Consider the following 17,971-nt stretch of genomic DNA (forward strand, 5'->3'; position numbering starts at 1 on the left):
TGGTAATACAGAGGAAAAACAAGATGGTTCGCTTTGCCTACCGGGAGTTGTAGTCTCGCGCCGCTCCTTGGCCCGCCTGAAGGCGCAACCTTGAGCCAGCGAGGGACCACATTTCCTAGGTTGCCCTACGGTGGTACCTGTTGCACTTCCCTGCCGCTTCGCAAGATTGGGAGAAGGAAGGGTGCCGGTGAGGACCCGGTGTTGCATGCCGGGCAACAGAAAGCAAGTCGCTTGTGTTCATAGCACCTTTAAGTGGGTGGATGGGTTGATGGAAGTAGAGAGAGCTTTTGGGAAATGAGCATGCAGGGAAGTACTGGGTGGGGAGGTTGGCAGGAGGTGAGGACCAATGGGTGTTTGCGGGGGATGGGGAAGAAAGGAAAGGTTTCGGATTCCCCATGGCCTCAGGGGATTCCTCCCTGGTCTTTTCAGCCTCTGTGCTCTTCCCTCCTCGCCCCTCCTCCCAGTCAAGGCGGGGACTCTGGAGGCAGCCTTTCTAGCTAGGAACTGTCACTCCGGGAAATGAGTTCAGTTTCTCTTTTCCGATTCATCTTTGCTGCTCACAACGTAAAGGTCAAGAGAGCTGAGTCATCTGGGACTAGGGAAGGCGTGGGCTGCCAGGGGAAGGGGGGCAGCCCGGGCCACCACCTGCTCCTGGGAAGAGAATCCGACTGACTACAATCAGCCGGTCGTGCCTCTCTCTCTCCAGGTGCAGTGTTTGTTTACCTTTCAAGAGTTATTTTTATGACCTGCCATTAACCTGGACTGCCACACTTAATCCTACCACGTTCCCCTCCACGCACCTCCTAATGGACCTTGATAAATCACAATCTCTCTCTCTCTCTCTCTCTCCCCCCCCCCCCGTGTGGTTGGGGGTGTGTGTGTATGTACACACATATCTATATGGCATACAAACTGTGCTGTCATCAGCACTCTTCACTTTTCTGGAACAAAGTTTATCTTCATGGAAATGCTGATGTTGCTTTCTGGAGACTTAGATAAACCGCCTGAACATTTCTGTAAGACTTCGCACAAAATGTAGACAGAAAGTACTGAGCTTGAGGTCATGTGAGCTTCAGAGGCTGCCAAGGAAGCTGCCCGTCCTATTAGCTGCTTTGACGCTAGTCACATGAATGTTATGAAATGAGTGCTCTGGAAGGCAGTTAGGTTGTTCCCCCCACCAGGATCTTGGTGTTGATTCACTTCCAATAGTTGTCAACTAATTTAGCCAAAAAAGAAAAGTGGCTTGTAGATCACAAAAGCAAAACGATCCCTGTTGTCTCTTAATTCTTCTTCTCTTTTTTTAAAGCCCAAGTTATCTTTTTTTTTTAATACAGTTATACTATTTCACTTACTGTCATAGAATTCATTTTCAAATGCAAGCAATTGAAGTGATAATGTAATGGCTCCATAGCCAAACCTTGCCAAGTTAAATAAATTCTTCCAAAACTAATTGCTGAGAATTAATTCAACTCTGTGTTTTCTGCAGAGTAAGGATGTCTCTCTCACAATGCCTGGCATATAGTAGGCATTTACTAAATGCTTGTTAAATGGTTCAATTTAGATCAATCCTGTTTCTAAGCAGTTGTGGCGTTCATATGTATTTTTTAAAAAGCATCACAATAGTATGTACAGTAATATGATTGCTCATATGTAATCAAATGCTAACATAGCATTTTAAGACTCTAAAAGCACTTTGCATATAGTATTTAATCAAACCTTAGACAAGTAGTAAAGCTGATTAAAAATGGGAAAGGGTGTTGTAATAATAAATATTCTTTCAAGAGCAATTTGATTATTTACTTTTGTTTAGAGAGGACTTGGAATTTCTGAATATTATAAAGGTAAGAAAATATGATTGTCTAAAACCGACTTTTTCAGGTTTACATATATATGTATATAATACGCTACCTCATATATATGCACATATACAATGTATCATATGCAATAGTCTTTATGTACATGTTAATATACAATATGCATACAACATATAAGTTTGAAAAATGTAATTTTTAGATAATCATATTTTATCTAATTTTTTAAAATAACATTTAAAAGTTCCGGGTCCTCTCTAGACAAAAATAAATCATCACATTGCTCTTGAAAGAATACTTATTATTGCAGCCCCCTTTCCCACTATTTAATCAGCTTTACTGCTTGCCTAAGTCCCTGAAGCACTAAGAATATCAGACTTTTATTTAGTACTTCTTCCTAAGTTCCATTACATGAATTATCAAAAACCTTCACAGCATCCTAGTAGGGTAGATAATGTCATATCTTACTCACAGCATCCAAGAACCTCAGAGTTAGCCAGGCTCTTAGAAGCCATCATCCCTGTTCTGTAAACAGGAAAACTAAGCTAAAACAGTTCTGTGTTTCCAGCAATCTCTTGGTAATCCAGCACAACAACACATTTTCTTAATTTCTAGCATACATATGTTATAATCAGGAAGATAAACCTAGAAATAATAGAAGTAATGAGCCAGGTAAGGTCTAATCTGGAATCAAATCCAAAAATGCTTCTTGGAGGAAGTGTATTCTGAAAAAAAAAAAAAGAGAGAGATCATAGTGAAAATGAATTGTATAGTATGTTCTGAAATGAAGAGATGCCATACAAAACAGGCTAATTAAGAACAGATTGGGCCCTAAGGGTAAGCAACCCTCTTTCTTTTCTCCTCTCCCCTCCCACATATTAAATGAAGTTTTGGGAGAGCTGGTCTTGGTTTGCTTCCCTGGTCTAAAGGTTGATCCAGTCAGCCAGTCTAGCTGCCAGGCTGAGGCCAGAGTGCTTTGCCATGGTTACCAGGCCAGAGCAGTGCCCAGTCACCTTGACCCCTGAGCTATGCAGCTATTTGGTGAAAGGAAGAAGAGAGGGAGAAAGGATTCCAACAAGATTCATTTTTGAATCTCAAAATCAGAGGAAATGTTCTCTCCCTACTAGTGATGAGGCAAGGAGGTGGGGGAGAGGGATATATCCGAGTAAATGTCAGTTCTGGTGATATAGTTTGGGGTTGCTGGGAATCTCGAAATGTCAGGGCAGTGTCGGCCTGGAATGAATTCATACACTTAAACCTTCTTCCAGTCAAGTGACTAGGCTTATTACACTGCCTGTAGTGTGGGTGAGAATCTTAAGTAATCTGCAACTTATGGAGATGAGACTGATGCTTATCTACAAACGGGACAGTGAAAGCATATGGATAGGATTAAGGAATGGTAAGTAGTCTGGGGTGGACCAGGTGCAATAGCAAAAGGACTATCAAGTCGGCTGATTAGGTGATCTAAGTGGGCTGGTTTGGGCCAGTTGCCCCAGAAGGAAGGACCAGTGATCTGGGCTGCTGTAAAGTACGGGACTAACAATCCAGTATCTTGAGGCCAATAGGTGTCCTTCCCCTAGCAATATATCTTCCATACAGATATGCAACAATTTTTTTTTAAATAAAAAGTTCACATTGATATAGCACTTCATAGTTTTCAAAGCACTTTTTTCACATCTCTCCTCTCCCCTCCATACATGGGGTATCATGCCCTTACCTGAGGGTGTTCTGCCCAAAGGAAGGTAAATTTTGATGGCTGAATCCTACCTAGTTAGTTATCTTGGGGTGTGCTGGCTAGATTTCTTTCTGAAACACCAGGCCTTAAACCCAATTTCCTCAGGCTCTCATTGACTGGACAATAGGTACCTGCCCAAGCACCACCACTTAATGGTTACTTTTTGGACCCTCCTGGCTCAGAGTGAATGTAAATAGTAATTGTTTCTCTTTTGGCCAGCAACCCTGAGGGTCTTGGCCTTCCAATTTGATTTTTTTTTTTTTTAAATTAAAGGAGCTATCCTTTAACTTACTTCTTAAACAGGCCACTGAAAGGGCATTGCCTCACGAAAAGCAAGACCTCAGAAAGACCTTAGCTGTAAAAGGCCAATATCTCCCATTGCACCCTGGTCCATCTTCAGTTATCCTGATCAATATCTGGCCACTGGACCCAGATGGCTCTTGAAGAGAAAATGAAGCTGGTGACTTTGCACAGCCCTCCCTCACTCAAATCCAATTCATTTGCAAGTCATGTTATCATCTTCCTGATATCATGGTCCTCTTCAAGAACCATGAACAAACCATGCTACAACAACCTGTGAGATCAAGTAGTAGTATCCCTAGTTTATTTATCTATTTCACATATAAGGAGGTTGAAACTTAAAAAGACTAAGTGATTTGCTCATAGTGACCCAACTTTATATAATACAGTAAGCACTTGAACCCTGGTATCCTGCATTCTTTAACTAGGGATCATGTCTAACAATTGAATTGAATTTCTCAATGCATGATAGGCCCCTATTTTCTTTTGTGAGCCATTGATTTGGGGGGGGGGGGGGGGGAGTCAATCCAAGACCCAGTGAGTTAAAAAGGGAACTTAACAATTTTATTTAATTGGTTTTTGTGTTTTTCAGAAAAAATGTAAAACTTTCCATTCATAAGCTTTTATAATTAAGAATGAGGAACACAAAATTTTATATGGTATATCCAATGAATAATGAATATGCTTCATTTTCAATTCATGGCCAATTAAGGGAAAAAGACTGAGGAACAGAAGAAAAGATATGAGAGAGAAGTAAAGTAGACTAGGGACAGGAAATTAAGCCAAAGTCTTGCAGAAAGATCCACCCAATACATTGGAAGACTTCTTTGGGTTCTTTTCATATTTTGTGTATGCCAATGGAACATGCAGGCTATCTATTGTCCCTTCTCCCTACATAACAGGCCTTCCTTCATATATATTTATCTTTAATGACATTGCAACTCACCCAAACAACATCTTTCATTCTACTTTTCTCATGCAAATCTTCATCAGACATGTGCTACAGCCCACATTTTACAACATCCCCACATCTTTCCATTATCCTTAGGTTTACTTGCAATTCTGATTTTTCTGAGATCCTGTGATTGGCAGCCACGGTGGATCACCAGGAGAACACTGGTATTAAAGAGTTGGGCTTTATCAGAAATGGGCAGCCAGGTACCATTAAAAGTGTCACATAGGTTCCCAAATGAACTCATCCTGTTCAATTCTGGGCCTGGTTCATTATATATCTGTAATACCTGGGCAAGCTATGCTAAGTCATTCACTAAAGTTCTACTCCACTGTCACATGACAACGTGAAGGTAGCTATCAGTTATTGAAGGCTATGTTAGTAAAGCATAAAGTTTGGTAGTCCTGCAAGGCTAAACACTCATTGCATGCAAACCTGCTGAACAACTCTATCTTTTGACCTGGTATTCATAGAGGGAAGAGCCAGGCTAATGCTGCCCTCTATAATCACAGGATGCTGGAAGAACAGGTACTTGGTTTGATGTTTAGCAGATTCATACCTACTTCTCCCAGTATCTCATCCCCGTCCAGCTAAATCCTACCATGCTCCAGTCACTTTACTCCACTGCCCTCTGGAACTTCAGTTCTATTAGTATAAAACTTGGCTCTATTCTAGATCTCTTCTTAAATTCTTTCTATCTTTTTGTGTTCTCATAAATCTAGCTCTCTCTTGGTCATCCTCGTCAGTACTAATTACTCCTCTGGTATCCCTAGATGTATTAGACAGGCAGATGAAGGATGCATGTTCCTTGCTCCCTATCACCTCTTCCAGATTCTCCATCACCATCATTCAACAATCTGTCCTTTGGGGTTCACTCCATTTGTCTAAAAGTCTGGTTCTAATCAATCTTCTTACCAGCCTTCAGGTCACTTTCCTTCATTTTCTAAGGTATTGAATATCTAGTTCACAGTCTTTCCATCCCAACCCTTGCCCTCATACTTGGAGACTTCTGTGTACATGTTGATGTTTCCTCAAATGCTCCTGACATTCAATTAATCAGCCTCCTTAATTCCCATGGTGTGTATCTTCACAACAACTACCCACAGAGATGACCATATGTTGACTCTTTTGTTCACCCATACCTGTGCCACCTCCATGATTTTGAACTCTGAAATTTCTCTTATTATAACCTCCTTTCTCTCTTCCTAAATCTGCTTTTTATGTCCTATCATCTCAAATCCGTGTCCAAACAAAACTCATCACATTCTTCCCTATCTCCTTCACAGTTCCCTATTTCTTTTGAAGACAACCATCATTTTTATGCATGTGAGATTCCCAGCTCTCACTCCCTCTCTTTCTCCATATGTGTGTGTATACACACACACACACACACACACACACGTATAATATGCAGGTATATACACACACACACCCACACACGTATCTCTAATTTCTTTCTTCTGACCTCCAGTTCTATATCACTTAATGTTTACTATGCAACTCCAATTGGATGACTTTGGAGATCTGACCATGATATTCCCATGTTCAGAAACCTGCCGGGGTTCCCCACAGAATGATTCTAGGATAAAATACAAATTCTAGTCCCTTCCAGTTTAAAATCCTTCACAATCTATCTCTGCCGACTTTACAGCCTTATTTCATACTAATCTTCAGAAGTTCTGTTTCATCCAAACCAGAATACTAGATGTTCTCTCAATACTCCATTTCCTGACTCCAAACCTTTGCATATATTATCTCCTATACTTGGTATTCGTTATCTCTGCTTCTCAGAATCCTTTTATTCCTTCGACTCAGCTTGGGCTTCTCTGTGAATCTTTTCCTGAACCCCACAGTATCATTGTTCTCAGAATACCCCCCACCAAGATTATACTTATCTTTTAAAATGTATCTTCTGAGGAGAACTTCAACCCATTGAACAGGAACTGTTTTCAGTTTGCAGCTAACATAGCACTTGACCAGAATAGGTACTTAATAAATGTTGACTTAGTTTTTAGAGTTGAGTTGAATTGGCCAGCTAATTTCATTGCTTATCTTCCCTTTCCAATTTTTTCTTCCATAGTTTCCATTTCTTTTCCATTTTTCCTCTTCACTCCATTTATAAAAACATTTTTAAACTCTTGTTTCATCACTTCTCTCCTGTATTTATGTCTTGAGTGTCTCTGCTACCATAATGGCTCACTTTTTTGTTTGCTCATTCTTCCAGCCTTCTTCCTGATTTTGAATTTAACGTTCAGGGCTAGGTTCTTCTAGGGGGAAGGTCTAGAGTGGTGCTGTTGCAGCTTTCTTGGAGTATTGAATGTTGTATTATTCCAGGATCTCAGTGACAGTCTGGGGATCTACAAGCTTTCAGTGTTCCTATAGTGACCTGATTTAGAGCAAAGTTGATGCTGCCCCCATGGTCTGAGCTCTGCAAGTTTCTGACCTGGGTTTGGGTCTGGGCAAGAGTAGACTGCTGCTGGACTTGCCCTTATCAGCCAACTAAAAGCTCTGTTGGCTCAGAGCAGTAGAATTACAGGTTCTTCTTTAGTCTGGGATGTCCTCTTTGGTTATTCTTCTGCAAACTGGGCTAGAAGTTAGAAGTGAAACTTTTCTTTACACCTGAGGTCTGAGCCACACCACTGCTGCTCTACAGCTAGCTTCTGAACTTTTTCCTTTCTCCAAACACTGTCCAGGGCCTCCCTACCCTGGAACATCACTGCCATGTGCATATTCCCTTTTACTCTGTCCAAGAACTGTGACCTGGGACTGAGTAGTGAGAGACAAAGCTTCTAGGTGGCAGTTTTCCTAATCATAGGTCCCTAGTGTGGGCCTGGGATATGGATCTGAGATCACCTCTTGCCCTGGTGTAGTCTCTCACTGGATGCTAGAGTGCTTTGTGTATATCACAATGCAGCATGCTTCTTGCCTGAGCCCATCTCCAGTGCCCACAAATCTCCCTGCCTATCTCCCTATGCTGAGCTGGGCTGGACAAGGTCTCACATGACTTTTTTCTGCATTTCCCTGTCAGGATTTGGTCTTGTCCATTTTCTAGAACTGTTAGGAAGAATTTGTGCAGAGGAGCTCATTACATTGCTTCCTATCACTCTACCATCTTGACTGTGCTTCAAGTGAAAAACTTTTTAACAGTTAGAATTATGCACAAGTGAAATGGACCATCTCAGGAGGTAGTGAGTTCCCCCTCACTGGAAGTTTCCAAGAAGAAACAGGCATTTCTGTGTTCATCCCCTTGTCAGGGATGTCATAGAAATGGTTCCTGTTTAGGTATTAGTTGGAGTAGTGACCTTTGAGATCCCTTCCAATTTACATTCTAATCAGTGGTCCCTGATTTGGGGATCACCTAGGAAAATTCTAAGCAGAAGGAAGTTGTCCTGGGAGGACTACCTCTCACTATACAAAACTCAAGTTTCAGCAAACAAAACTAGTAATCTAGTCTTCAATAAATCCAAAGACCTAGTTACTGGGGTAAAACTCATTATTTGACAAAAATTACTAAGAAAAGTGAATAACAGTCTGGCAGAAGTTATGTTTAGAACAACACCTTACACTAAATGCTCCAAATGAATACATGACTTGGATATAAAAGGTGACATAATAAACAAATTAGAGTGAAAAAAAAGAAATTACCTTTTGGATTTATGGATAGGGGAAGAGTTCACAATCAAACAAGGGATAGAAAGGATCACTGAAGATGAAATGGACAATTTTGATTACATAGAATTTTAAAAGTTTTGCACAAACAAAACCAAGGTAGCTAAGAGTAAAAAGGAAACAGTTAATAGAAAAGAAAAAAAAATCTTTACAGCAAGTTTCTCTGGTAAAGGTCACATTTGCGAGGCATATAAGGAAACGGTTCAAATTTATAAGAGTAAGAGCCATTTTGCAACTGAGAAATGTTAAAAAGGATATGAACAGTCAGTTTTAAAGGGAAAAAAATCCAAGCTATCTATAGCTATATGGGGAAATGCTCCAGATCACTAGTAATTAGAGAAATGCAGTTTAAAGCAACTCTGAGGTTCTGCCTAACATCCATTATATTGACAGAATCAAGGGGGAAATGATAATTGTTTTAGTGCTGAGGAAAAACAGTCACTTTGATACATTGTTGATAAAGCTGTGGCAGTTGGTGGTGTGCTGGACCTGGAGTCAGAAAGACCCAAGTTCAAATCCAGCCTCAGACACTTCTTAGCTATGTGATCCTGGGCAAGTCCCTTAATCTCTGTTTGCCTCAGTTTCTTCAACTGTAAAATAGGGATAATAACAGCACTGACCTTGAAGGGTTGTAAGTCTCAAATGAGATATTTTAATGTGCTTAGCACAGTTCCTGACACATAGTAGGCACTATGTAAATACTTATTCTCTTCCTAGTGAATTAGTGCAGTCATTTTGGACAACAGTTGGGGACTATTCCAAAAAAGTTACTAAACTGTGCATATCCTTTGACCTAGCTATACCACTACTGGCCCTATAACCCACAGAGACTGAAGAAAGAGGGAAAAACAGCCATATGTACAAAAATAATAACAATTCTTTTCATAGTAGCTAAAAATTGGAGACCAAAGGGGTGTTTTATTAGGGAATTGTTACACAAATTATGATATGTGAATGTAATGAAATACTATTATGCTGTAAGGATGAAAGACAGAATTTGAGAGAAAACTGAGAAAGTTTGTATGAATTGATTCAGGGTAGAGGGAAAAGAGCCTGAAGAACTATCCGTACAATAACATGAACATTGTAAAAATGGACAACTTTAGAGGGCTTAAGAACTATAATCAGTACAACCATGATTCCACAGGAGCCAGGATGAAGATATATTACCTACTTTCTTATAGAAGTGATACAGAATGAAACAGATTTTTTGGACATAACCAGTGTGGGAATTTGTTTTGCTTAGCTATGCCTATTTGTTAGAAGGGTTTTCTTTTCCTTTTTTTTTTTTCAGTGTATGTGTGGGGGGAAGGTAGTGTGGAGGCAGAAAGGGAAAAAAACCACTTTTTAATTGAAAAAAATTTAATTAAAAAAAATCAAGCTTCAGTAACATTGAAACTTGGGCAATTGCCATTTTTGTCATTGCCATTATCTTATTTCATTTCCATTCAACAAACGTTTCCTGAGTGCCTGATATCCAAAGGACAAAGTTTAGATAGGACATGGCCTCTATGGATTCAATTAAATTGAGCAAATATTAAGTGCGTGCTATGTACAAGATACTATTCTGTCAATCAATCAGTTTTAAACCTGTATCAGAATCTGGCCCTGCATCAGGGCCAGTAACCAGAGTAACCAGAGAGACTGAGACATTTTCTCAGGATTCAAGGCCACTGGGTCAGTGAAATTTGTGTAGGCTTCTAGGACTGTACATAGAGTTCTGAGAGAAAGTCCATGGAAAGAAAGTGGAGACAGTGTACACTAAGGGGGTAAAAAGTTGAGTCATCTCCATCTTGTATTCATTAGGAATTTGTAGAGTTACTCAGCATGAAATTCATGCTTCTCTGATCTTTTCTTCAAAGACTGAAAGAAGAGGCAATTGCTAAAGCATTGGGCCACCACCCAGGTTAACAATTCAGCTGCTGCTAGAAAAGAATGACCAGAGACTACTGAGCCTAGTGGATCAGGCTGGGTGGGATGATCCTTGCTGACCAAAGACAGAGTCTTGCTCCCACCATTCAGGAGAAGGCAGTTGCTTTTAATTGTATCACTCCTTTGGAATTGTGCTTTACTTCTCTGCAAGTGGAAGGAATTAACACAGAAAAAAGTCTGGTTTAAGTGGCAACTGGTTGAATCCAGTCAGCAGGTATCCACAAGTGTTCCCCTTTCCCCACTGCAATTTCTGTCCATTTCTTTGCCATTGTTTATTTTAGTGTTATAGCAAATATATAATAGTGACCACTGACATTTCTTTATATATTGTTCTGTAGGTGATGGAAATTGGCAACCAACAGAGTCTGGAAAAATGTCCAGAACCCATTATGGAGGCAAGCACCTGCCTTTAGTGGGATGCAACTGAGCAATGAACTCTCCCCAAAACAGGTGGTGCCATCTGCAACTGCCTTCTAAGTCAGCTCAAGGTGATTAAACAAGAGAAATGAAAAGGAAAAGAGATATTTATAATCTTAATCTGAGCAATCACTCTCCTAGATTTCATATATGTGTATGCATATGCATGTGTATGTATTTAATATTTGAGTGAGGCCCAAAGCCTAGGACAAGGGGAAGGGGTAGATATAAGGGAATGCACTGAGGTGGGCTCACCTGTCTTTCTCTACTCCAGACATCAGAGCTTGTACTCCAAGAAGGATTTACTCATCACAGGTGGTATATCAAAAATGCTACCCAATCATGCATTTATAAGGATATCACTGTGTTAGGTACTTGGAATACAAAGACAGAAGTTAAAATGTCCTTTCCTTCAAGGAGCTTACATCCTTCTAGGTCAGGGAATTGTTACCAATTTTATGTCATGCACTCCTTAATCTGGTGAAATGAAAGTACCCCTTCTCAGAATAACATTTTTAAATGCATAAAATAAGATGCATAGAAAAGAAGCATGGTGTGTGTGTGACAGATACACACATACAAAGTTCATGGACCACAGGTTAAGAGCTCCTGTTCTAAGCAGTACAAATAAATAACCGATAAGTAAATACAAGAACATTTTTGAAAGGAAAGAGCTTTAACATAGGAATCTCAGGAAAGATTTCTCATAAGAAGGGATACATGTGCTGGGTAATGAAGGAAGCTAGAGGTTCTCCATGGCAGAGATGAGGAGGAAGTACTGTATATTGTCACACAAAGGCACAGAAGTGGATATGATATGCTGCATGGGGAGTGTGGTCCAAGTAGGCCAATTTGAAGGTATTTTGAATGTGGGAAAGGGATGAATGGGAAATAAGTCTGGAAAGGTTAGAGTTCAATTGTAATGAGTATAACATCAAGATGAGGAGGTGGTGTTATATCCTATAGGCAATTGAAAGTCACTGAACATTCTGTGGGGTAGGGGGAGTAGCGTGAGGAGGTGACATAGTAAGAGCTGTGTTTTAGGAAAATGGTTTTGACAGCCGTGTAGAGGATAGAGTGGAAAGAGGAGAAGCTAGAAATCTAGTAGTAGGCTGTTGTAAACCCACTGGAGAAGGAAATGGCAAACCACTCCAGTATCTTTGCCAAGAAAACCCTATGGACAGCATTGGCATGCTGTGGTCCACAGGGTCATGAAGAGTCAGGCAACAACTGCAGAACAAGAAGAAGTAACAATCTGGGTGAGAGGTAAGAGTGTCTAAATTAGGATGGTGGCTATCTGAATCGAGAGAAGGGAACAAATGGGATCAATGGAGTGGAAGTAGAATTGATCATTCTTGGCATTGGGTGAGTGAATAAGGAGAGAAAAGATCAAAGACACTTTTCAAAGTGAACCTCAGCGACTGTAAGGTTAGTGATCCCTCCAAAAGAAACAGGAAGTCTGAAGGAGAGGCAGGTGGGGGTGGGGTGGGGAGAGCAATTTCTGTTCTGAACATGTTGAGTTTAAGATGCAGATGGGACTAACCACTAATTGGGTTCTTCTGCAAGCATAATTTAATCTCTGATGAATGAATGATTGTACTGTTGAAAGAAACATAGGGTAACCCCAACTAATTACATTGATTAGGCTTGAAACAATATGACATTAGATGAAAGAGTGTTGCAGTGAGGAGTAGGAATGGCCTCAATGTTATAACTATGTTTCGTGACTTTATGGTAAGGTTTGGTTCTAATTTATTAATAATAACAACAAACAATATATTAATAACTATTGTGAAGACATGTTGGTCAGGGCAGTGTTATATAGGGTATGCATGTGTTGTCCAATGTTTTAAGTTTCAATGTCTTAGCCCTAGCACTCCAGTAGAAAACAAGTTTTCAGAGGGCACAGACTATGACAATTTTTATCTTTGTATATGTTGACTTTGGTTCTTAAACAACATACTATAAGGAGCCCTACCACACACTTCATAAATAATAACTCATGTTACTTTAGAATATGTAGTACGTGGGAGGGGAATTTTAAGTAGCATTCCCCACATTTTATAAATGAGAAAACCAAGACTCAGGTTAAATGATTTGCCAGAATTACACAACTTAGTAAATTAAGTAGTCAGAGCCAGGATACAAATTTAAATTTCTCCTAGCATTTTTCTATTGCACCATGCTGCCTCTCGATGTTTGTTGTTGGTGTTGCCATTATGACATGGTGACACATACTTAGACATGATTAGAAAGGGAAAAAAAAGGAAATGAGAGGGAGGCAGGCATGGTGAATGAGCAATCCTCAAAGCCAGGGAGGCCTAGGTTCAAGCCTCGCTTCTGATACCTGCTGACTATGTGACCCTTGGCAATCATTTAACCTCTCACTGCTCTAAGACTATAAATTACAGAGAATTTGCCAACCTGCACTTGTAGAGGGAGTTTCTTTGCTTGGGGCTTCCCTCTACCAGTGAAATCAAAGGTCTTTCACCATATCTAACAGGTTAAGTGACTTTTCCAAGGCCTCATGGGTAGGAAGAGCCAGGATGGGAATCGAGGTCTCCAGGTTTCAAATTCAATGTTTTATCCACCATATTAGCAATTATTGGAAAGTCTTAAAACCCCAACTCTTGGAGTTTAATTTTATATGACATGTAACATGTTTTTTTCTCTGGGTATATTTCCCACAGCTTATTTTAATCAACAACATACCGTTCATTTCAGCACCAAAGCTCAATATATTCATGAGCAAACACCAGGTATTTTCATAATTTATTAATGAATACATAAGTAATACATTTAAATAAACCAGCAATATGTAAAAATTACCATCATTTCTTGGCTCATATAGGTTTCATATGTTAATCCTAGAATGATAAGGAAAAACTTACTTTTCCACATCCCTTCAGTTAGTGTATGAGTATCTAAAAGTAATGAAAAATAATCCTTTTGAAACCAAGTTCTGCAAGCCAGTATTTTGTAGGCTACGTTAACAGTCACTGCGCTTTTCATCAGTGCTATGTTGGTGCATTGGCACTAGGTGTCAGCAGACCACAACTACTCAAGAATTAGTGACTCAAAGGATTTATCTGTAAGAAAAGGCCCTAATGTTATAAACAGACTGGATAGGCAACCTGACATAGTAGATAGAGAGCCAGCTTCAGATTCAGGGAAGACCCTAGTATAAAAAATTTTGACAAATATGACCCTTTACATGTCATTTTACCATATAATGCCTAAGTCAACCCTCCAAGACTACCAGTTGGTAGAGGCATGTTTCTCATTGGGAATTCCCTCCACCAATGAAATGATAGGTTCAGGATGGGGCAGGGGAACAAAAGTGACAGGCTCTGAATAATTGGTTAATGTTATCCCTGCAGAAAAAGGGAAATTTATCATCTAACCTTTCCTCATTCAAAAATAAGGTGGAAAATACGTTAAATATAGCTAGAAGAGATCTGAAATGCTAATGTTTCCAAACAACTCAGTCAGTGTTTGACATAATTATAAATAAGACATTCATATTTTTTAAAGTGTATGGTTAATTCTGTTTTGTAAGCGCAGCCATAAGAATAGATACCAATGATTGCTCGTATGGGGAAAGAGTACTGAGAGGACCTAGACTCCAATTGGGCTCTTCTCCTTCCTATCTGTGTAACTTTGGGAAAGTAATTTTGTCTCATAGGACTCTATTTCCTATCTATAAAATGGAAGGTTGGACGGATGACTTCTGAGGTTCCTTCTACATCTAGGTTTATGATCTTATATAATTGGCCCTTGTTTAGGTATAAGAGGGGAAAGTACAGGACTTGGAGTTGGGACATTTCCACCTTTGTGACCTTGAGATGGTTACTTAATTCCTCTTGGCTTCAGTTTTCTCATTTCTGAATATGGGAATGATAATATTTTCAATGTTATCTCACACAATGAAAACCTTTAAACTGCTTTATTAATGTTATTTATTATTTTAATATCTACTATGTGCTAGGCCTCTAGATTGTATGCCTATTGTCAGAGGTCTAAGTTTGCTCACATCAGATACAAAGATAAAAACCAACATGGTCAATTTCTCTCCAAGAGCTTATGGGGTGAGGGATGGCTGGGGGGAGGGGGGAAGAGGATTGTTTGGGGGATGGAAAAGTGACTAAGGCTAAGATATACTGAAACTTAAACACTAAAGTGTGACTTCAGTATATTCATAGATTTATATGAATTTGGCCGCTATCACATCAGCAAAGAGTTTATTGGTGAAGTTCCCCTTGAAAGTAGACCATACCAAGCTCAAGATGCCATTTTGATCATGACAGAATGGTCAGTGCTTTAGTAGAGATTGAGTCAGAGCAAAAGCAAAGCCTCAAATGGTAACGATCAGAGACTTGAGAAGAAGCTATATCATGAGATACTGTCCTAAGGATGGTAATATTATTCTGAGTAGTTTAAGATGTTGAGCTAGGCATTCCCTATTGTATATCTCAAGGAACTTGGATCATTTCCATTGTGTGATGTGGGAATCAGAGTAAGGCTTTCATTTTTCTGTTAAGGAATCAAGTGAAGGAGCAGCTAGGTGGTGCAGTGAATAGAGGTCCAGCCTTGGAGTCAGGAGGACCTGAGTTCAAAACTGCCCTCAGACACATGACACTTACTACCTGTGTGACCCTGGGCAAGTCACTTAACCCCAGTTGCCTCACCAAAAAAAAAAAAGGAATCAGGTGATTAAACAAATTATGTAAAATAACAGGATTATAGTGCATATTTTGATTGAAATAAATAAAGCAATTTGACCAAATCACTGAGTGTTTTGCCTTTCTTTGAAGGGTGTGTTATTAATTTTGGCTCTTCTTTTTCACATAATGCCTTAAGTACCTGTACTCAAGAACCCTAAGTAATTTCAATCGAGACTTCTGAAAAGGTAAAATTTACTTCTTCAGTACTTTGAAAGATCGATGTTTTCATGTGGGTATACTTTCCTCCACATTTTAGTGGATGAAAAAGATGAAATTTAATAGGAATAAATATAAAGTTCTACACTTAGATTTAAAAAATCAGCTGTATAAATACAGGATGACAGAAACTTAGCCATTCATTAAAAAAAAAGACCTGTTTCCTATATATTTGTCAAATGAGACTTTTATAAAAGAAACTGGCTGTAAAATTTATTTCCCCGTTTCCTGCTTTCTTTCTAATTTTGGCTTCATTAGTTTTGTTTGTGCCAAAATTTTTTAACTTCAGGTGATCAAAATTACCCATGGTATTTTATTTGCTATGGCACTAATAGGTATATTAATTTAGAGAATATTGTAATTTTTGTTATATTGTCTTAGCCTACCCATTAGCAATTATATTTTTCCAATTGCTCAGATTTGTATTTCTGTGAAAAATGTTTTGTAATTGTGTTCATATAATTCCATTGCATGTCTTGGCAGATAGATTCCCAAGTATTTTATACTGTCTACAATTATTTTAAGTGCATTATATCTTTCTATCTCTTACTGCTGGGTTTTGTTGATGCTATATAGAAATGCTGATGATTTATATGGGTTTATTTTATATCCTGCAAGTCTGCTAAAGTTGTTAATTGTTTTAATTAGTTTTTTTAGTTACATGGCTAATTCATTGATCTGCTTTCTTTCTTTTATTGATTTAAGTATTTAGAGATACAAACTTCCCCTAAGTACTGCTTTGGCTGCATCCCACAAATTTTGGTATGTTGTTTCATTTTTGTCATTATCTTTAATGAAATTATTGATTATTTCCGTGATTTGTTTTTTGACCTGCTCATTCTTTATCATTAGATTATTCAGCTTCCAGTTAATTTTTTAATCTATGCTTCCATACCGCTTCATTGAATGTAATTTTTGTTGAATTATGGTCTGAAAAGAGTTCATTTTATATTTCTGCTTTTCTACATTTGGTTGTGAGGTTTTTATGACCTAATATATGGTTAATTTTTGTGAAGGTGCCATATATATTTGAGAAGAAGGTATATTCCTTTCTTTTCTTATTCAGTAAACTTCAGAGGTCTATCATATCTAACTTTTCTAAAATTCTATTTAACTCCTTAACTTCTTTGTTATTTTTTTTCATGGTTAGATTTATCTAGATCTGAGAGGGGTAAATTGAAGTCCTCCACTAGTATAGTTGTACTATCTGTTTCCTTCTATAATTAATTTAACATTTCCTTCAAGAAATGCCATTTAGTTCATGTATGTTTAATATTACTTCATAGTCTATGGTACCTTTTGGCAAAATGTAGTTTCCCTAATTTTCTTTTTTAACTTGGCCTATTTTTGCTTTTTCTTTGAGATCATGATTGCTACCCCTGCCTTTTTTACTTAAACTGAAGCATAATAGATTCTTCTCCAGACATTTATTTTAACTCTACATGTGGCTTTCTGTTTCAAGTGTGTCTCTTGTAAGCAACATATTTCTACCTGATTTCTAATCCATCCTGCTATCTACTTCCATTTTGTGGGTAAATTCACCCCATTTGTATTCACAGTTATGATTGCTAACTATGTATTTCTCTCCATCCTATTTTCTTCCTTCCCTTTGTTTTTACCCTGACCCCTCCTCAAAAGACTGTTTTGCTGCTGGCCACTGTTTCCCTTAATCTGCCTTCCCTCTTATCAGTTCCCCTTTCTTTTATCCCCTTCCCCTCCTACTTTGGGTAAGATGAATTTCTATACTCAACTGTGTATGTGTATATGTATTTTTTTCTTTTCTCTTTGCACCAGTACAAGGGAAAATGAGGTTCAGACATTACCCACCCCCACTATTTCCCCTCCATTATAAAAATGTTTCTTTGTGTACCTCTTTTATGTGACATATTGAGCAAGTTCTGGCAATGTGTGCATCAATCTCATCATCTATGTGTATGTCCTTGGAAAACATACCGCCAAAGTAAGTGAACTTTATCTACAGGAGTCAGAATTTCTCCATTTGCTGTAACTGATGTTTCCACATAAGGATGGTGTGACACTGGCTATTGGAGAACCCCTATTTTCTTGGTGTTAATTGTTAGGCCAAAATTGGCACAGGCAGTGGCAAATTGATCCATACTTTGTGGCATCTCAGTCTCAGAGTCTGCATTGAGTGCACAATCAGCTGTAAACGAAAAGTCATACATCAATTTTCCCTCCACTTTAGTCTTTGCTT

The 17,971-nt window shown here is 38.8% G+C and overlaps 1 long non-coding RNA gene across 1 annotated transcript; it reads left to right on the top strand.

Annotated features, from left to right (window-relative positions):
* The first annotated feature begins 25 nt into the window (after positions 1 to 25).
* Positions 26 to 16,485, top strand: LOC114054316. The gene is made up of 4 exons (XR_003570451.1): positions 26 to 187; positions 10,738 to 10,887; positions 15,677 to 15,725; positions 16,462 to 16,485. It is a non-coding gene; the product is annotated as an uncharacterized LOC114054316 (long non-coding RNA).
* Positions 16,486 to 17,971: the final 1,486 nt, after the last annotated feature.

Source organism: Vombatus ursinus, unplaced genomic scaffold (genome assembly GCF_900497805.2).
Source record: "Vombatus ursinus unplaced genomic scaffold, bare-nosed wombat genome assembly UNPS02014812.1, whole genome shotgun sequence".
NCBI lineage: Eukaryota > Metazoa > Chordata > Mammalia > Diprotodontia > Vombatidae > Vombatus > Vombatus ursinus.